At 47.7% G+C, this 21,953-nt stretch overlaps 1 protein-coding gene across 6 annotated transcripts in view; it reads right to left on the reverse strand.

Annotated features, from left to right (window-relative positions):
- LOC135912444 (uncharacterized) overlaps positions 1-21,953 on the reverse strand; it is an 861,485-nt gene that overhangs the window by 534,713 nt on the left and 304,819 nt on the right. The gene's annotated exons all lie outside the window — the stretch shown is intronic.

Raw genomic sequence — 21,953 nt, forward strand, 5'->3', positions numbered from 1 at the left:
CGTGCTTGTCTGCTGGACGACCGCCTCCTTCAGGGCCCCCTCTGAAGGCTCCTGCATGCGGTCGAGGCGAAGGGGTCACCTCCTGCGTCTGAGCTTGCAGGTCGGGGGCTTCACTCCCTCCAGCGTTCCTGGAGTGATATTGCTGACTGGCTTTTCCATTGAAGGGCTTCCGCTTGGCCCCAGTTCCAGCACCGCCTCTCCTGTACTTTTTCTTGCACTGAATTGATCCCGTGGCATGAGGGCCCCCGCAAATGAGGCAGCTGGGTTGACACTCATGGCCCTCTTCTAGATCCGTCTCGCCGCAAGCCTGGCATCGACCGGCCTGTGGATTAGGGCAAACATCGGCGCGATGTCCGATCGTGCCGCAGCGGGGACAGGCTGGCGTCGTCTTGCGGTAGAGGCGAACCGGCACAGCTTCGCCCCAATAATAAACGTTGAAAGGCACCTTCCGGCCCTCGAATGTGATCGCTGCTACGTTGGTCTCTGCTAATTTTCGGACTCATACTACTGGAGCCTCTGGCGAATAAATGGCTTGAGTAATATCCGCTTCAGTGGTTGTGGGATCCACTTGAATAACACCATGGCTTGTGTTGTCCGAAGACTTGAGGTAGGCTTGAACCGCTCGGGCCTGTCTTCCACGTTGGAGCTGTTCGATCGCAAGAACCTGACGAATAAGTTGGGCGTTCTTGATGCCAATAATAATTATATTTTTGTCCCAGGCCAGCCAAATAGCGAGTGCCTGCGACGCCCGCAGAATGCCGGTGGCAGCGTACGTTGCTTCCCCTATCTGGTTGCCGCCCTTAAATTGTGCGAGGTTCAGAGTTCCCTTTGCCTTGATGATGACCACAGCGTCTTCCGCTCCGCAATTCGGCATGACTTGTGGCTTCCAGCGTCTACTTTGAGCTTGCGTGCCAAGAGCCAGAGTGGTGACGTGGCCGTCACTGCCGCCACCGTGGCTGCGTTGATGTTCGGAACAGGCGCGCGTCGAGGTTGCTCGCTCCCACCGTTCCAACTTTTTCTGGATGTTATACTCCGTAGTTTCTTCTAAAACTGAATTTCTCGCATGCTCCATTTCTCGCATGCTGTCTGGGTCATAGCCCCGTACGAGAGCCATGGAGGCCGCATCTGGTGCCGCCTCCGCGGCTACCACACCTACAGCGTTCGCGTGGTTGAAGAATAGAGTCCCGTAGAACTGCCGAAAATTGGCCCACATGGATAATAATGATGTTCACGGGTTCCTGGTAACTTCACGGATGTAGTCCAACTGGTTTCGGGCGGTGCAGAAGAAATATTTAGCGGCAGGACATCGATTCGATGGAGCCGACGTGAAATGCGTCCACTCTCCTTGACAGCTCGCAGTGACACCCCAGGGGAAGTATTCAAGTGGCAAATGCCGCAGGCCGACGCATTCGACGCACTGGGCAGCAGCGGCAGCGGCCAGATTGCAGCGCGCTAACAGGACGTATTCTTCGCATACGCAGATTATCCTGCACACCGGTTGCCTTCGTCGGGCCGATAGTCCGCTGTCTGCGCAATTCACCGTGGCTCTCTTCATCGCAAAGACTACCTGAAAGGGATCATGCCGGTGACGTGAAGTAACGTCAGCCATGCACTCCCATTGGACCCTCATCAGCTGCTGCGGCTCTCTTCATCGGCTCTCTTCATCGCAATGACTACCTGAAAGGGATCATGCCGGTGACGTGAAGTAACGTCAGCCCTGCACTCCCATTGGACCCTCATCAGCTGCTGCGGATATAAATCGAGGAACCGACTGACCACCGATCACTTGGCAGCAGCGGCAGCGGCCAGATTGCAGCGCGCTAACAGGACGTATTCTTCGCACACGCAGGTGTGTTTTTTCATTCTTGGTATTTCTTTTCATTTTGCCCCTGCTGCTGCTGCTGCTGCTGCCACAGTGTGCTATATTTGCTTTTCACTGAACTGCTTTGACCATGTCTAAAGAACTGATTGCTCTTTTTGAAGAATTTAAGCGGGAATTGAGGGCGGAACTGAAGGAGTTCCGGGACGGCTTTGATCGTGATTTCCGGAAAGAAATGCGGGTAATTAAAGCTAGCCTGGCAAGTATCAATAAGGCGCATGAGGAGGTGATTGCCGAAAATCGGCTCTTGAAGGAGACGAACACCAGGCTTGAAACACGCTGCAGTGACCTGTCTCAACAGGTCAAAGAGCAGGAAAACAAGCTTGTTCAGCTTGAGCAATACTCCCGTCTTGCAAACCTTGAGATTAAAGGAGTGCCTTTCCGTAAGGGAGAAGATCTTACGGAAGTAATCACTAAAATTGGCGAAGTCATTCATGAACCCGTAAATCCTGCCGATATCGAAGTCATTCATCGAGTTCCTACAGCTAAGAATCCCACTACAAACAATATTGTCGTGCAGTTCGCCAGTCGCAAGAAACGAGACCTGTTTCTTGAAAAGGCCCGCCCTATTAGACTTACAAGCAGTGCTCTTAGTTTTGATTCGCAAGCTCCGGTCTTCATCAATGAGCATTTGTGTGCATCTTTGAAACGCCTGCTAGGCCAAGCAACTGCTCGTAAGCGCGAAGTAAACTGGAAGTATGTGTGGGTGCGCAATGGAAAGATCTTTGCCAGGCACTCTGATAATGCACCTTGCATTAAGATTCTGCGAAGCGAGGATCTTGCCAGAATGTCGGCGCATGCTTAAGATAATGTACCTTGCGGGCTGTTTTGTATCATTGTTATCATTATGTGACATGAAGCTAACTGCGGCCGCTCTGGTCTGTTCTTGTTTGCGCAACCGAGAGTGTGTACTTGTATTTTGTGTAGCCATATACACCCCGAGTTATGAAGCCATCACATTGTTCCATGTCAGTTCTACATGTGAAGCACTTGCGTGTCCCCTTGCCCTTTGTCTACAAATTATTACTTCTCTGCCACTCCCAGTGCTGCGTCTGTTCTTTTCATCATGGCTGCTGTAAATTATTATGATCGGGTCATGCCATGCGACATCAGCAACAGTGCGAGCGCCAGCAATTCTTTTTCCGCAGTGCATATTAATATTCGTTCAATGAAAAATAAGCACGATCAGATTGAAAGTTTTTTAGGTAACCTTGCATTGACGTTTGATTGTTTGTTATTCACTGAAACGTGGTGTGAGCATGAAGCAGACCTACTGAAATTAACATCGTACGCCACCTTTTTCCTAAATAGGCCTTCCCGCGGAGGAGGAGTAGCTATTTATGTTAGGTCTTCTTTAAAGTGTAGCATCATTCCACAATTTACCGTTATAACCAATGACTACGAAGCTCTCGTGCTTCAACACAACACTTACATTCTTTCTGTAATTTACAGGCCCCCTGGTGGAAACTGTAACACCTTTTTCAAATTTTTGAATGCTCTTCGTAATTACTGTTCACAAAATAATTACACCCTATTGCTCGGCGGCGACTTTAATATTAATCTAAACGAAGTGAACGCTGATTCAGTAGAATTTCTTACGGCCATTGAATCCAATGGGTTCACCAACACCATCACATCCCCAACGAGAATCACGGTCTCTTCGTCAAGCATTATTGACTTATTGATTGTTAATATAGATATCATCGTAAAATCTTCGGGCACACTGTCTTGTGATCTAAGCGATCATTGTCCAATTTTCATAACAATAGAAAAGCATCAACCTGCACCTGTTCGAAGCGGACCGGTAACCTTTCGGGCAATTACTGATAACAAACTACAATCATTCAGGCGACTGATTAGTGAGACACCATGGACACAATGTCTTAACTATGGTTCAGTGGATGAGGCTTATAATGCGTTTATTGATAAATTTAAAGTTCTTTATGACTTAAGTTTCCCATTAAAAACGAGACAATCACCCAAGAAGATTAAGAAACCATGGGTTTCACCTAGCCTTTTCAAAATGATTAGAAGAAAAGATCGCCTGTACCACAGTTTCTTGGTAACCAGAAATCCTAATGATTACGTTGTGTTTAAGCAGTTTAGGAATAAATTAAATAATGACTTGCGCAAAGCCAAGCGTGACTATTACTCAGTAATTTTCGCTGGAAGAAAGAATAATTCAAAGCTAATTTGGCGCGCAATAAATGAGATAATTAACCATAGAAATGTATCGAATGACATTGGCGAATTGATTATCGACGGGTCACCAAAATCAGGCGTACTATTAGCCGATTGCTTTAACAACTTCTTCACCGAGCAAGCAACAGCAAAATATAACGCAGATACGTGTTCTGTTATTTCAAATGAAACAACCAGCTCAGTATTTCTTAGCCCAACAGATCCATCAGAAATATTTACCGTTCTCATGTCCTTAAGAAATAATTCCAGCTCTGATGTAGAAGGCCTCACAATTAAACCAGTAAAGTTTGTTGCTGACTTTCTTGCACTACCTTTGTGTCATATTATTAACCTTTCACTAGAATCGTGTGTTTTCCCTGCAAGAATGAAACTGGCTAAGGTTACAGTCATTTTCAAGTCAGGCTCGAAAAACGTCATGAGTAATTATCGCCCCATCTCTATTCTTCCTCTTTTTTCGAAAGTGCTAGAAAAAATTCTGCTCAAACGTTTGCAGAACTTCTTTGATGCTAATCAGTTAATATCACACTCTCAGTTCGGCTTCCGCAAAGGTTTTTCTACAGAATCAGCTTTATTAGTCCAAAAAGAAATTATTTTACGGAATATTGAAAACAAGCTCTTAACACTAGGGATCTTGTGGATTTCAGTAAGGCCTTCGATTGTCTAGACCATAATATTCTCTTAGATAAGTTAAACAAATACGGCGTTAGGGGAAGGACACTTCAAATTTTCAGTTCATATCTTAAAGACCGGGAACAGATAGTGAACATTGACGGTTTTTGTTCATCCAAACGTTATCTAAAATGTGGCGTCCCGCAGGGCAGCATATTAGGACCTTTTCTTTTCAATGTCTATATAAACGATGTGATAACAATTTCGACAGAAGCTGATTTTGTAATTTATGCCGACGACGCTTCCCTATTTATTTCTGGTCCTTCGGTTACAGAAATAATTTCAAAAGCAAACAATGCCCTAAACAGCCTTTTAAATTGGTCTAAATTAAACAATCTCAAAATAAATACAACCAAGTCAAAAGCTGTTATGTTCCGCGCTATAAATCGTCACATAGGGACTAACTTAACCATTAACCTAGGCAATAATATTATTGAGGTCGTTAGCCACCATAAAACACTGGGTGTTGTATTTGATGAGCACCTTCGATGGACTGAGCACACTAATTACGTATCTCTAAATTTATCTAAAGCTGTTGGAGCACTTTCCCGGTGTCGTGGCATTCTTCCAGTGCACATTAAAAAACAGATATATGTTTCATTATTTCAATCACACATTGCATATTGTCATCTTGTTTGGGGCACGGCATCACCGACTAACATGAATAGAATTGTGAGCCTGCAAAAGAAGGCGATTCGTATCATTGCAGACGAAGAGTACTGCGCACACTCCAAACCGCTTTTTATTCGGTTAAAAATTCTGCCCATCAGTGTTATGCTACCACACATTATTGTTTCTTTATTCACCGCTAAAACCACGTTTCGTACTAATTTCCTTATCAGAATATCAACGCTCAAGGAACGTGTACCGGCAGCCAACACTCGACAATTAGAAAAGTGGTGTCTTCCCAAAACTCGAACGAATTATGGTCAACAAATGTTAAAGTATATAATACCTTACACCCTGAACCATAATACAACCTTAATTGATGGCCCCGCAATAAATAAACGTGCTTTAATTGAATACTTTTTGAACAGTATAGCTTAATCGGCAATATATTTATATCATGCAGTTTACATTCGGCAATTTGCGTTCATTTGTGTGGACTAGTGTGGAATGATTTTGCAGACATTGTCCAATTTCACTTTTTTTTTCTCGCTCCCCGTTTTTATAACAGCTCATTCTTCATAAAATATTTTGCTTGAAGTTATGCATGTGTGCACTTGAATGGTGTGTGTATATATGCCATGTACGCGTGTATATGTAGGTGTACATATATGTATATATATGGGGCGTATGCGCGCCACTTGTACGGGTTTTTGCGTGTGTACGTGTGAATATAACACGTCAGTGTACAATATTGGTTTGTTATTGGTGTATATATATGTAAATATTTTTTGTTCTCATTCGTCACAGCTTGGTGCGAACAGTTTCTTTTCTTTTTTTTCCGTTCGTTTTTTTTTGTTTCTCAAGTTGCTTTTTTTTCTTCTTCTAGTGCGACATACACTGCTGTTTTGCCGCTGTTGCCACTGCCTGTAGGGCCTCAGGCCTCGTCAAGCTGCTCAATGAGCAGCTTTTTGTCTGGGGTCCATTTTTCCTTTCCTTGAGGAAAATAAAACCGATTCTGATTCTGAAGAACTAAAACGACGAATGCAGTCACCGCCGGTACTTTCACATTTCGACGAAGACGCCCATACCGAAATCTACACTGACGCCAGTAGCTTAGGCCTCGGTGCCGTCCTAGTCCAGAAGAAAGACGGACATGAACTGGTGGTATCTTATGCTAGCCGGTCGGTGTTAAAAGCGGAAGGCAATTATTCTACGACTGAAAAGGAATACATCGCCATCATTTGGGCTACAGCAAGTTTCCGCCCTTGCCTATATGGGAGGCCGTTCAAAGTCGACAGCCACATTCACAGAGTTGTGTTGGTTAGCTAACTTAAAGGACTCTTCAGGACGGCTGGCGATTTGGAGTCTCAGACTGCAAGAATATGACATCACGGTAATCTACAAGTCCGGACGAAAGCACTCAGACGTCGACTGCCTATCACGCGCCCCCATCGATCCCCCGCCGGAAGACGAGGGTGACGACGCCTTCCTCAGAATAATAAGCACAGAAGACTTCACTAAACAGAAATTAGCAGACCAGGAATTAAAAGGCCTCGCCGAGTACTTGGAAGGGAACACCGACGTAGTACCTAGGGCATTTAGGCTCGGATTGTCTTCGTTCACATTACAAAACACCCTGCTCCTAAAGAACTTCTCATGAGTCCGCACTTGCTAGCTTCTTGTTGTTCCGTCAGCGCTGCGTCCAGAAGTACTGTACGCCCTACACGACGATCCAACCACTTGGTACCTCAGATTCTCCCACAAGTTGTCGAGGACACAGAAAAGGTATTACAGGCCGCGTCTGACCACCGACGTCGCCCGTTACATCAAGACATGCCGAGACTGCCAGCGACGCAAGACACCACCGACAAGGCCATCGGGATTACTACAGCCGATCAAACCTCCTTGCCAACCATTTCAGCAGATTGGGATGGATTTGTTTTGACCATTTCCAGCGTCAACATCCGAAAATAAATGGATCCTCGTGATGATGGACTATCTCACCTGCTTCGCTGAATCTAAAACTCTACCGAAAGGCAGCGCCGCTGAAGGGGCAAAATTTTTCGTGGAGAACATCCTGCTGCGACATGGTGTCCCAGAAGTCCTCATCACCGACAGAGGAACAGCGTTTACAGCAGAGTTTACCCAAGCCATTCTGCAGTACAGCCATACAAGCCACAGGAGGACAACTGCCTACCACCATCCGCAGACGAATGGTCTCACGGAGCGCCTGAACAAGGCCCTCGCCGACATGCTAGCAATGTACGCCGACGTCAAGCACAAGACGTCGGACGCTGTCCTGCCGTACGTAACCTTTGCTTACAACACGGCAGTGCAAAAAACAGCACATATCACGCCATTTAAGCTGGTTTACGGCTGGAACCCGACGACGACGCTCGACGCCATGCTGCCGCACGTCACCGACGAAGAGAATCTTGACGTCACCACCTATCTCCAGTGCACCGAAGAAGCCCGACAGCTCGCCCGCCTACAGATCAAGAACCAGCAGCGTACCGCCAGCCGACACAACAACCTCCGACGACGCTTCGTCGAGTACCAGCCCGGTGACCGTGTTTGGGTTTGGACCCTTATACGTCGACGAGGACTGAGCGAGAACCTTTGCGTCGCTACTTCGGACCGTACAAGATCATCCGACGTATTGGCGCACTGGACTGTGAGGTCGTGCCATACGGCATTTCGCTATCACAGCGGTGCCGCTCACAACCTGAAATAGTCCGCTTTGTGCGACTCAAGCCATACTACCAGCGTTAATCAACTTCGGGACTTTGCGCACACTTCAAGAAAAGTTTACACCTTTTTGCATGCCCCTTCTGCCACACAACGATAATCCTCATCTGCTTTTATGCGTTTCGTTCCTTTAACGATGCGAGCCCGGAACTTTCCAGTAACGAACGGCACGTGCGTTACTGGAACTTACGCAGTAAATTCTTACGCTGTAAGTTTCTCACAATAATGCCTGTGTGCCTACATTCTTCCCACCAGTCAGTCACACTTGCGTATTCCATACCATACTTCATCTCCTGAAACCAATTGCATAAAACAATATATTTTTGCCTTTATTAGGTAGCTCCTCAAGTCCTAGTTACAGTAAGAGAGTTCAATTCCTCAAGCTTGTAACAAATCATTAGACTTGTACTGCTAGGAGCTCACTATGAGCCCCAAGTGCAGGTTCGCTTCGGGCTGGAAGCAGGTGTCCTTTATACATTACAAAAATTTGAGTTGGCAACATGGTAAAGGAAGCTGCTGAATCATAAGAGTCAGCCCAGTTGAGTAGTTTGAAGCCATACCATGACAGCACAGCTGAATGCTGAGTATTCACATTTACATTGCCATATTTTTCTCAATTTCTTCTTACTTATTCACTTGGCATGGGATAAAGCTTTTTCTTTATAGTTACTTACCTTTAATGGGAATAATTCATTTTTCTTTCCCTCAGATTTACCAAGATGTCACAAGGATGCCTGCTACAAGCTCAAGCTGCCCTGCACTTAACTTTTGAAACTTTCACTGTTTAATATGGTGCAATTATTTGTTGCACTCTTAGCGAATTGAGGTTTCGAACTGGGAATAATGCGCTCTTGAGTGCCTAGAAAAAAATGTGTTATATCACAGAAATACACGGTTTAGGTAAACAGTACTTTAATGCTTTCGTACAAAAGTTCCATCATCGAGAGTTTGATGGAACCTTGTCTGACCGTGATGACACATGACAAATAAAGACATAGAATAACCAAATAAAACTGTAAAAGCTAGACAAATTGGCTTCCATAGGAAACCCTTATTCACAATGGGGCCAAAAAGTAGAAGTGCATAATTAAGTAGGTTTTAGCATGCGCCGCAATCACCGCGTGCAAGGCGCGATGAGGGTTCCTTGGTTTCCATGAGCGTGTGTCCTGTTGATTTCATCTTTAGGGGCCCCTCAAGTGCACGCGTGGCTTCCAGTTTATTTTCTGGCCAATTCTACTAGAGTTCATCCAGTCACTGTTGTACTTAATCAATGCTGTGTGCTCTGCTAAAGCATTTGACGACACGAGTTGGCATTTGCTTGAAGCAAAGTGCTTTTCAGCTGCATGTCTGTAATAGTTATACCTGGCCGAGTAACACACAAATTTACATGCACATTGTATTTTGTAGTAAAGGGCAAGTAATTTTGTAACATTGCTGTAAAAGTACATATCGATGTTTTTCATGGTTCATTCTGCTCATTTATTTTTCTTTAGTCTACAGTCAAGACGATATACACTTTCGAAATTACTGTTTTTGAAATTGGTTCATAACTCTATTCAATATGGAGCATTTCGTCTAAATACTAGTTCAGAGGGAATCTGTCAAATAGAATGTCGAATACTCTTGGTGAGACACTATGGTCAGCTATAGATATTCTATAGCTCAGCTATAGAATATCTATAGCTGAGAAGTATGGGAGAGGATTTTGCCCTGCGTGGGCGTAGCCAGGCTGCTGCTGCTGATGATGATGGTGATTATTAATATTATTATTATGATAGCTGGGTAATACAGGGACCTGCGTTTATTACTGATGAGTCTACTGTTGCTAAATACAATAAAAGTGTAGTATTAATGTTTGAGGAACTTTTCTAGTTTGTAAAGTTGTATACTGCATAACTGATGTCATCGCATTTATTGACAGTTAGGCAACTCTGGCTGTAGTCTTTCTAAGAAGCCTCAATACCCTTGCTGCAACTGATTTATGGCAACTTCACCCAAATGTATGATTCCCACATGTAGCAGTTGCGTATTCTGTGCAGCAGTACTGCTTGTTTCACTTTTTGTGTGGCGTTCGAATGCCCGCAAGGACGTCGCCAAAGAGGCCTTGGGCCTCAGATGTGTGAATTTCATTCTAAGAATGTGTGGCAAGGCAGTCAGTTACTTAACGCATAAATCTGATTCTTGCCTATTCCTAGTTTCTTCTTCACTGCTTTTAGGCTTCCTCCGTTCCTGAGACCATGTTCTACTCTACCCATATTATATTTCCTTATCTCTGCGGTCTTACGCTTGTTGATTAACTTGGAAAGTTCTGCCACTTGTATCCTAGCTGTAGGGTTAAAGGCTTTAATACATTGGCCTTTCATTTTGCAATATTGACATGCAAATAGGTTAACCGATGTGATGTCAGGCATTGCAACCCCCAAGTCCGGAAGGAGAGCCCAGGTAACGATTCAAGCGAAGGTCTGCATGAAGAAGGTAAGCGTGTTAGTCACGCGTGTAATGGCAGAGCCACAGATCCCACATTGTACACAAGGCCGCTGTTTTATAGGCGACGTGTTCCAGAATGTCGGTGACGATAGGGATCGATAGGGTGACGATAGTCAAGTGTTCCAAAGTGGTGGCGAGCAGAGGGCAAGTGGTCATTTCACCATACTGACGTGCAAATAGGGCAACCGATGTGATGTCAGGCGTGCCAACCACCGAGGCCGGAATGAGAGCACAGGTGACAAATCAAACGAAGACCTGCATGAAGAAGGTAAGAGTGTTAGCGATGCATGCAATGGCACAGCCACGGAGCCCACAGTGTGCCCAAGGCGAGGGCCGCTGCTTCAAAGGTGACGTGTTCCTGGATGTCGGTGATGTTAGGGTTGCCGATACAGGTCCAAGAGTACTAGAAAGCTGGCGTTAGGAAATGTTCTCAATATGTGGCCAACAGTTAGCAAGCCATCATTTCGTCATATTGATGTGCAAATGGGGTAACCGATGTGATGTCAGTCGTGCCAACCACCAAAGGTGGAAGGAAAGCGCAGGTGAGAAATTGAGCGAAGGTTTTCATGACCTTCGCTCAATAAGCGCAAGCGTAAGCGTAAGGTAAGCGCGTTAGCGAAGCGTGCAGTGGCACAGCCAGAGAGCCCACAGTGTACCGAAGGTGAGGGCCACTGTTTTATAGGTGGCGCATTCCTGGATGTCGGTCAAGCTAGGGGTGCCAGCACGGGTCCAAGGGTCTGATAGTCGAAATAAGGCGCTGGGAGGCATTGCCTAGTGTTGGGCCAGGGGACAAGAAAAAAAAAGAATGCTTTATAGCACTAAAAGGTATACACTATTGTTAGGGAAGGATAAAAGATGCTGTGAATGCGTGAGCCTGCTGCGGCTTCCATGAGAATGGCGTCTCTTTCTTTCGAAGATCTGTGAAACACCGAGCAACGTCGGCGAAGTTTTTGATGAAACGAGGAAAGTATGAACACAGCCCGACGAAGCAGCGCACGTCAGAAGCGGAACATAGCAGAGGGAAACTGCGTACGGCACGAAATTTTCCGGATTTGGTTGGAAACCGGAAGCGTCAACGAGGTGTCCCAACGCAGTAATCTGACGGTGGCCGAATTGACACATCGTGGAGTTCAGTTGGAGGCCGGCTTTTCGGAAGACCATAAGAATTGCAGTGAATCGAGTAAAGTGGCTGCCGAAAGTGGGAGGAAGAACGTCGTAAAGGTAACAGGCAGGTGCTCTATTTGTAGCCTCGCAGAACAGAGTCCATGGGCCCTATAACGTAAAACTATTCCAATCTCCTGACGTCAAATTTACGTAACCACCAACGCAAGCACCGGGCGGTCACTCGCAGGGTTGTCTGAACAGACCGATCAAATGCTCTCCTTGTTCATAGGAGGTCACTTTTGTTTGCTTGAAAAACGAATAACATTGCCTACACTGAGCGGCTTGGCGTATCTATTGGCTGACAAGAGGCGAGGAGAACGCTCAAGTGGAGAGGGATTCGATGGGGCCGAGCCACTGCACTGAAAGTCGATAACCGGATAAAGAGGGTGGTGCCGGCGTCTACGATTGGTCGGCTTTCCCTTACTGAGCTTGCGGTGGCTGGTCGAAAATCGCGGCGACATGGAACGGAAGCTTAAGAATGACGCTAAAACGGACCCTCAGCAAAGAACAGTTGGCAGAATGAAGGGGTAAACGTGCCGAAAGTGCTCGAAAACGTTCCACGGCCACGCAAGAAGTTTTTTTACACGCAAATACACCCATGCTCTCCGGCAGGTGCGAGTAGCCAGGGTCTGAGCGATCGGTTGCAGCCATCTTTTATTCCTTTCGGAACGGGGCAGCCTGCGGCTATTCTTCAGAAAATTCAGTTTTGTTCGGCATATTAACGCATCTTTATCGCGTACACGTCACTTTGACGCGGTGAGTTCTTGCGGTTTTGTGACGTCGCGTGACAAGCAGGTGAAGTGGGTGCAGCCCGAAAACTTTTTACCAATAGCCGATGGCTAATGGCGAAAAGGGGACGAATCAGAAATAACTGTTTTCTTTTTCCTGTCAAATCATGCACAATCAGTGTGTACACATCATATCAGAGGGGGAGGTATCGCGGTTTTCCTGACGTCACTTGATAGAGAGGTGTAGGGGGGGGGGTCGAAAAAAGGTTTTGACTAATCGTGGAGGGCTCATAGCAGAATAGGAATAGAAAAGTTTGGAATCGTTTTACGTTAGAGCGCCCCATGATGCTTTCAAATGCGCCAAGAGCATTGCATAGGCCAATGGACATGGCTTTTGACTGATACACACCATCCAGCGGGATAAAAGCCATTTTCTCGCGGTCCATTGCATCAACTGAAATCTGCCAGTAGCCGGACCGAAGATCAATGCACAAGAAGTATTTAGCTCCGTGCAAGCAGCCCAAGGCGTCATCACTGCATGTTATTGGGTAGATGTCTTTTCACGTGGTCTTGTTTAAGTGGCGCAAAAGCAACCGGTATCATATTTCTTTTTCACGAGGACGAGAAGTGACGCCTTAGGACTAGCTGATTGCTCGATGACCCCGTTGCGGAGCATTTTGTTCACTTCTGACTGGATGACTCGACCTTCAGCATGGGATACACGATAGGGACGCCGGCGAATAGGATTCGTGTCTAAAGTCTGTATACGGTGGTGAACAGCAGATGTTTGGCCTAAAGGCCTGTCACCGAAATCAAAGATGCCACTGTACTATTCAAGCAGGATACGTATGTCCACTGCCTGTGCAGCGGTCAGGTTAGGTGCAGTCATTTTCGCGAAGTCATCCGCTAGGGAACAAGAGCTGTGAGTTGAAATTGGCGCTAATAAGCCTCTCTCGGCATTCAGACTCTCACTGTAACATTCAAAACCTCTAGAAACGCTGCTTAAGAGCATGCCGGCCGGAATCACTTGAGGGCGCAGGCTGTAATTCAGAAGCGGTAGAACGACGTCGTTATTAGTAACCGTGACCAGCGCATGCGGAACAGCAACATTCCGGTTCAGAAGCACGTCGATGATGTGTCTAAACCCATTTATCTCCAGGAAACTGTGGTTGGGCGGTTAAAGTGACTTACGTAACTGCCTCGGGTGACAGACGCACATCGTAAAGCGCGCCCAAGTTTCGTGGGGCGGTGCTTGGAGCATCGGCGAGTTAAGGCTGTTCTACCTGAAGAACGCCGGTCGCGCTGTTGATGAGAGCAAAATGATTGGATAAAAAGTCCAATCCATAGACAACGTCGTGAGGGCAGTTGTCGATGAACGCAAAGAGAGCAGAAGTAGGGCGTCCAGCTATAATGAAACGCATAGTACACATTGCAAGAAGAACCAGCACGCAGCCGTCGGCCACACGAAGCACTCGGGCAGCTGCTGGGGTGAGGGCCTTCTTCAAACGTCTACGTAGTTTACCAGTCATCACAGGTTGAAGTTAGCGCAATGTTGTGTCGTCTCTCTTCCGTCCTTGTTTGCTGGCACTAAATATGCTTTCAGTTTAGCAACACGCCCAACAAATGGCAATGCTGACAGATAAGTGAGCTCCAGTGTCGACGAGTGTTTGGACAGGTACGCTGTCTATTTTAACGTCTATTGCACTTGTCCTTGTGCCCACAGACATAGCTCTGCTGCAGTAATAGGCAATGCAGCACCATCTCCGAGCACTGCATTTCTTAGTTTTCCGAAAGGGTGCGGCCAAACGCCACAGGGGACAAAGGGCGACGTGGCTGCGGCGAAAGATCGAACGACGAGGTGTTTGCGGTGGATGAGACTGGTGTACGTGCGGTGATGGTGAGCGACTATACCATGTGTTCCCAGCTGAGTTGTCGGCACTGTTAGTCCCGGCGGTGGGCGAAACATTGCGGGCATTTGCATCAAAATGGCTCAGGTTGGTCGGTGTGCGAGGTGTTGAGGGCCACGAGTCGCGACAGTATCGGGCGACGTGACCAGTGCAGCGAAAGTTCTCCACTTAGTCGGGTTACGATAACGTGGAGAAAACTGTCGGTGTGAAGCCAAAATAGTAGAAGGGCGTTCGTTGGCTCTGGGTTAGGGGACAGCACACACAGAATGTAAACCAGTGTTTTAAAGTTCCTGACGAACGATGGCTTTTATGAGAGGAACGGAAAAAGTGGTGGCATCAGGGCTACGCGAACAGGAAGGTGCGGGCGCCACCGCATCTAGTTCACGTCGGACGATTCGCACCACGTTCTCTGACGGCGATTCATGCTGCCATGCGAGTTGGTCTTCACACGTCGACGATGCGGCAGTATTAGGAAATTTGGCGAATGGGTGCAAGACGCGTCGGCTTTTGGACTGCTTGAATTGCCACCGCTCTTTAATGATAGCATCAACTGTAGAGCAGCTTTTGCACATAAGCAGATTAAAGGCGTCATCAGCAATGCCCTTAAGCATGTGCCCGACATTCTCGGCTTCTATCATGTCATGATCAGCTTTACGACAAAGTGCCAGCATGTCCTGGATGTACGAAACAGGACTCCGTGGGGGATTGGGAATGGGAGGCCCGTGCATGCTTCGCGGCAATTTTACGGTCGGCTGGTTTGCCAAACAACTCTGTCAACTTCTCTTTGCGTTGGTCACAGCTGGTTAGCTTCTCGTCGTCATTTTCGTACCGCCCCATTGCCGTGCCTGTTAGGTAGAACAGGTTAGCTAGCATTAGCATAGGGTCCCAGCTGTTGATTCCACTCACGCGTTAGTAAATAGCCACCCACTCTTTGACGTCCGTGCCATCGGCCCCACGGAAGTTCCAGGATCTGTGGGTTGCACAACCACAACCGAAGGTGACAGCGACGTAGCTGGCGACGGTGATGTTGGAGGCGACAACGACGTTGATCCCGCGTGCTCACCGTCATTCATGGTGCGGACGGTGATGCGACGTCTACTGCGGAGCTCAATTTCCAGCCGTTGAACCCCACACCTCCCACCAATACCTTATGGGTATGTTGCGAGTATAGAAAGACTGTATTAACAATATATATACACGATGAGTCAGAGTAGCCGAGATGGCTGACCGCCACCAACACGCAGCAGCTAGCGTCTCCAATCTTCTTCTTCATCTTTCATCCTTCTATAACAATATTGACACGTGTACTTATCTTTATCGGACGACACGTTTTGCCGCCTAGTAAATGTTATCGCACAGCGCGGGACGAGCCTGCATTTATCCGAAGTTTCTGGAAAGTTGTCGATGCTTCTATCCGCTGTCTGTTGTCACCGAACCTTGTGTTATCTGATATCATCGCTTGACGCGAATGATGTAGAACTTTGTAGAAGGCATGCGGATCCCAACGATTAGTCTTGAACATTCGACGACTGCTGTATAAAAGCAGACGCGCTTGACCCGCTGATCAGATTTACGACGATCGCCGACTGTGTTCGCCGCTCTCGCTGTGCTTTAAGTGTAGCGTGTTTTGTGGGCACAGGTTCGCCCAATAAAAGCTAGTTTTTGCCTTTCACAGTATTGCTACTGCGTTCTTTGACGTCACGACCACGTGACAATATGACTGCGGCAGCATCTAGATCCATAGCCTAATGGCTAGTTGAGGATCCAATAAAAATGGTCGTCCAAGTACAGCGTCAATTAGCAAGTACAATGCTAATATTGCTACACGCGTGTGACATTTCCGCCAGGTCCTCTTTCTCCACTCTTACCGCCACACGACAATTTAAAGAGGACGTGACCCGTATCGTTCGCCGTGAGATTCAAGCGGCGAGTCCAGCCCCTCTTCATCCACTACCCCCCGAATGTACTTTTGACCAAGCGGCCCCCACTATTTCCATTATCCATGCAGTTGTGCAGCAAGAAATTGCAAACCTTGGCATCCCTACCGCCAGCTCTGTTTCCCGACCTGATTCGGCACCCATTCCCATGTCCACAACCTGTAATCACCAGTATTTCTCTCCCAGACTACGCAATCCTGCCGAATGATGAACCCCAGACGACAAACCGATCTGCTTTCGCTGCCAACGCGTTTGTCTTGTTTTCCACCACTGCCGCACCGCCTGGATACCGCTGCACTGGGGCTCATTTCCTGCTCCTCGACCATACGCCGACGTTTGCCGTTATTCCCCTCGCCGTCTGTACCCTACTTTTGATGCCCCTGACAGCTGCTCCTCAGCGCGATCGCCGTCGCCTCAACGTCTTCGATGCCGATCACCCCATCCTCGCCGCTTTTTCTGGCCAAACCAACGGACGGAAAACTAGGCCTGCAGCTCTTGGAGGTAGTGCTACATCACGTTCTTCCTGCCCAAATCCTGCGTTGACGCTCCTCACCAACACGAACCTAATTAAAGTAGATGTGGATCGTTTTGCATTGACGGCATTAATTGATACAGGAGCCCAAGTGTCCATAATGAGCACTAACCTACGTCGTCGCCTCAAAAAAGTTTTTACGCCTGCCATCACTCCAGCCGTACGCGTTGCCAATGGCGCCACAGTTACCGTCATTGGTATGGCACTGCTCGCATAGGAATTGCTGGTCGCCAAGTTCCAGTCTTGTCACCGTGCTGACCAGTTGCCTTCAAGACCTAATCTTCAGGCTTGCCTTCCTGACGACGCATTTTGCCCTCATCGACTGTACCACCAGTACGCTATGCCTAGAGCTTGCTCTTCTTTCAGACATTCGCCCCGAACAACCGAACACCCTCTGCACTACAGCGTTTCCTCGCTTACCTCCAAAAGCCCTAACCATAGTCAAATTGGCCTCAACGCCAACCGTGCCTGATGGTGATATGTCGTCGCACCTATTCGTGATGTACGCCTGGCGCATGACATCTCTGTGCCACACTCCGTCGTAACCCTTGCCGCTAATAAGATGTGGCTGCCCGTTATCAATTTTGACTTGACGAAGTAAGTGTTACCTGAAGGCATAGTGGTGGCCACGGCCGGGTCAGTGACAGATGACCGCGTCACTGCTTTTGCAGCCGACGCGTCTCCAGATTCTCATTACCCAATGGAGGCCTTGAACCCCGATGGCCCATCACGCCCTATGGTCGCAATTCTAAACTCGCACCTGACCAAGCAGCCGCCCACTATCGCCTGTTGGTTTTCTACCGCGACATATTTGACACTTACAATCGACCGCTTTGTCAGACGTCCCTTGTTACGTATCGGATAGACACTGGTGATGTTCTCATTCACCGCCGACCGTATCGCGCGTGCACGGCCGAGCGGCAAGTTATTCAGCAGGAAGTCAACAAGATGTTCGCCAGAGCCAATGTTGGGCCCTCGTCGAGTCCTTGGGCGTCGCCGGTCGTGCTCGTCAAAAAGAAAGATGGCACGTGGCGTTTCTGCATTGATTACCAACACCTAAACCGAATTACTAAAAAGGACGTTTACCCTTTACCCCGAATCGACGACGCTCTTGATTGTCTTCACGGTGCTAAATATTTTTCGTCCATCGACTTTCGATCTGGTTATTGGCAGATTTCTGTCGATGAGCAAGACCAAGAAAAGACCGCTTTCATCACGCCAGATGGCCTCTACTATTTCAAGGTTAGGCCGTTCGGTTTATGCATTGCCCCCGCCACATTCGTAAGGATGATCGGCTCTCTGCTTCAAGTTTTCAAATAGTCGACTTGCCTTTGTTACCTCCGACGAAGTCCTTGTATTCTCTCGTACATTTGAGACGCACCTTGATCGCGTCGCAGCCATCCTTCACGTCTTCCATAAGGCTGGGCTCCAATTCACCTCATTGAAGTGCCACTTCGGGCGCCGACAGATTACAGTGCTAGGCCGTCTCGTCGATACTTCCAGAGTACAACCCGACCCGCAGAAAGTTCGAGCGCTTACGGCTTCTCCTCTACCTCAGTCTGTCAAAGACGTCCAGATTTTTGTGGGGCTCTGTTCTTATTTCCGACTGTTCGTGAAAAATTTCGCAGCAAACGCTCGACCACTCACTGACCTTCCGAAGAAAGACGTGCCTTTTACGTCGAGTTCCCCTCAGGCTGCCGCCTTTTCGCGCCTTATCATGATTCTCACCAATCCTCCGGTCTTGGCCCACTTTGACCAGTCCGCATCTACAGAGGTCCGAACCGATGCCAGTGGTTATGGGATTGGTGCCGTCTTATCGCAATACCAGCACGGACACTACCGCTTTATAGCCTACGCTAGCCGGCTCCTTCCAATTGCAGAGCGCAACTGTTTCATTACCGAGCGCGAATGTCTTGCTCTCGTCTCGGCTGTTTCAAAGTTCCGCCTATATATATATGCAAAGCATTTCTCAGTAATCAAAGACCATCATGCACTCTGTTGGTTTTCGTCGTTCAAGGATCCTTGTAGCCGGCTCGGTCGTTCGGCCCTCCGACTAGAAGAATATCCCTACGCAGTGACTTACAAGTCGGGACGCCAACACCAGGAGCAGGTTGCCTCTCCCGCTAGCCAGTCGAAGACGCGACCTCTACGTCTGATATTGACACCGACGCCTGTGTTCTCTCTGTTTTTCCACTGCTCCTTGTAACCGACGAGCAGTGCCGCGACCCATCCTTACGTGTCATCATAGACCGCTGGGAATCGTCCCTCGCCGGCAGTTCCGTTTGCTCATTCACACTTCAAGATGGCGTACTCTACCGCCACAATGTTCACCCCTGACGGACCTGCATTACTCCTTGTGATCCCTGAACACCTTCGCTCAGCTATTCTCCACAAACTTCACGACCTCCCCACTGCTGCTCACCTGGGTGTGTCACGTACCTACGACCGGATCCACCGATGCCAGTGCTAGCTCGCTCCGTTCGAAGATACGTAGCTGTGTTGGAGAAATGCCAGTGAAGCAAGACACCATCAACGCTCCCTGCTGGGTACCTTCAACCACTCGACATTCCCGCGGAACCATTCTTTCGGGTTGGTTTGGACTTACTTGGCCCTTTTCCTCTTTCTGCCTCGGGGAACAGTTGTATCGCTGTGGCCACAAATTACACAACGCGCTACGCCATCACCCGAGCGTTTCCTACAAGCTGCGCCAAAGATGTCGCCGATTTTCTTGTACGTGACGTGCTTTTATTACATGGAGCTCTACGACAATTTCTTACTGACCGTGGCTGCACATTGCTATCGAAAGTTATCGCGGACATCCTGCTGCCCTGTTCCACGAGGCACAAGCTATCCACGTCATATCATCCGCAAATAAATGGCCTCACGGAGCGTCTCAATTGCACTCTTTCAGACATGCTCGCGAAATATCTCTCTTCAGACCACACTTACTGGGGCCTAGCTCTACTGTTTGTCACATTTGCTTATAATTCCTCGCGCCACGACACAGCCGGTTAGGTTGATTCGTGTTGAGAAGGATGAAATTATGATTAAATTAAATTCATTACCAGGTGGACAGTAGGGCACACGTCTCTTAATTCAATTGTTCAGAACTATAGTCCCCTGATCTCGTTTCTTCATGGCCTAGAATCAGAAAAACCGACCAAATTCGGAGCCAAAGCCAGTGTATCTTTGAAAGCGCTGTCGAAATTCGACAAGTACTTGATCCTCAATCTCCTGACAATCGCGTTTCTGCGATTAGAAGCAGCCTGTAAGGGGTTGCAGAACGGAGATTTTATCAAGAAGAAGAATGGTGAAGGCCGTCAGGGAGAGTGTTAACACACTTTGGAAGAAAGGATTTAGCCTACTTTGGAAAGAGACACACGAAGAGGCGCGTGAATTGGAAATGGATGTTGAAGAGGCTCCTGTGCCAATGCAACGGTAAACTCCACGACGGTATGAAGATGGATCTGTACTGCAAGTAATTCCTTCGGCCGAGGACATATACCGCCCTCGGTTCTACCCCTATTGGGCACAGCAGATTCCTCATTGGATGACAGGTATGCCCACGCAATGCACATGACACAGAATGAGCAGTTTCTTTGGACTGGGAATCGCTGACAGCATGTGCCTATTGACGCTATACGGGCAAAGTTTTGAGCATGAACCCTTAAGTTCATCGTAGTAGAGCAGCGCAACGCAATAGACCCTTGAAAAAATTTCAGGCTACTGTAGAAATACTTGCGGGCTATAACTGGGAGCAGCTGCGAGGGTTCTTGCCCTGGTGGCTAAGCCCTTGAAAATTACTTTGACTGTCCCAGGCACGTAATGCACATTTGAGATACCGTTTTCATACCTCCGTTGCGTCAAAACGTACCTAAGGTCTACGATGGGACAAGCGCGGTTAAATCGCAGAAGGCTTTCTCTATAGACACAAAGAGCTCGCCAGCGAAAGAAATGTTGCTGGCATCGTGGGATAGTTTATTGAGAAATAAACTGTCCGTAGAAACACATCCTCGATTGGTGTTCTATAAAAGGACAGTGAACTTCATCGCAGTCTAATGCGCCAGCTTTATTCAAGCTGCCACAATCACTCAATTTAGCAATATTGACGCGTGAACTCGTTTATCTTTTATGGGTGAGCGCTATTACCGCCCACGAAATGTTATCACTCAGCGCAGGACGCGTCTACATATATCGGAAGTTTCTAGAATGGTATCAATGCTTCTATTGGCTGTCTATTGTCGCCGAAACTTGTATAATCTGATTACATGTACGCGACGCGAATAGTGTAGCTCTTGTAGTGTAGAGCGGAGAGGCGGTGGTCCCGGGTTCGAGTCCCGGACCAGGACAAATTTTTCTTCAACGATGAGGCTTTTCTTTCGAGGGACCAGTATGGGTTTCCTTTGTAGCAATCGCTACGAACGGGTGGATGTCTGATTTTCCCCTTGGTCAGTGTAGAACTTTGTCGAAGACAGGCGGGTCCCATCGATTAGTCCGGAACATTCGACGATGGATGTATAAAAGCCGACGCGCTTGACCCGTTGATGAGATTTTTGACGATCGCCGACTCTGTTCGCCGCTGTCGCCATTCTTTGAGTGTAGCCTGTTTTTGATGGCAAAACGTCGCCCAATAAAACGGTAGTTTCGTCTTTCTCAGTTTGGCTACTTTCTTCACAGTCACTACCACGTGACAATATATTGCTGCAAGCTGGTGCACATCTTAGCGCATACATACTGCGTTCGCGCAGCAGCAACGATTCATCTGCACACTGTATTGCATTTTCAGAAATTGTCAATAAGCGAAGGCATGCTCACGCACTGGTAATTTAAACTTTATATTTTTGCTGCTACAGTAATCAGTGACGCGAGTATCTCTGTGTCTGGACACGAAAATAAATTCTGAAAAACGGCTCACAACGGCACTTGCTACGGTGCAGAGACAGCCAGCCATAAGTTCTTTCTTTAGATTGTTGTCAAGTTTTTCTAATCTGTCATTTAGGCAGCGTCCCGTATGGACTACGCAGAACATTCTGCATGAAAGAGGAATTCGATACACTACTCAATACGTACAGATAGCTTATCGACAAGCTA

The sequence above is a fragment of the Dermacentor albipictus genome, chromosome 1, assembly GCF_038994185.2.
Source record: "Dermacentor albipictus isolate Rhodes 1998 colony chromosome 1, USDA_Dalb.pri_finalv2, whole genome shotgun sequence".
NCBI classification, from domain to species: domain Eukaryota; kingdom Metazoa; phylum Arthropoda; class Arachnida; order Ixodida; family Ixodidae; genus Dermacentor; species Dermacentor albipictus.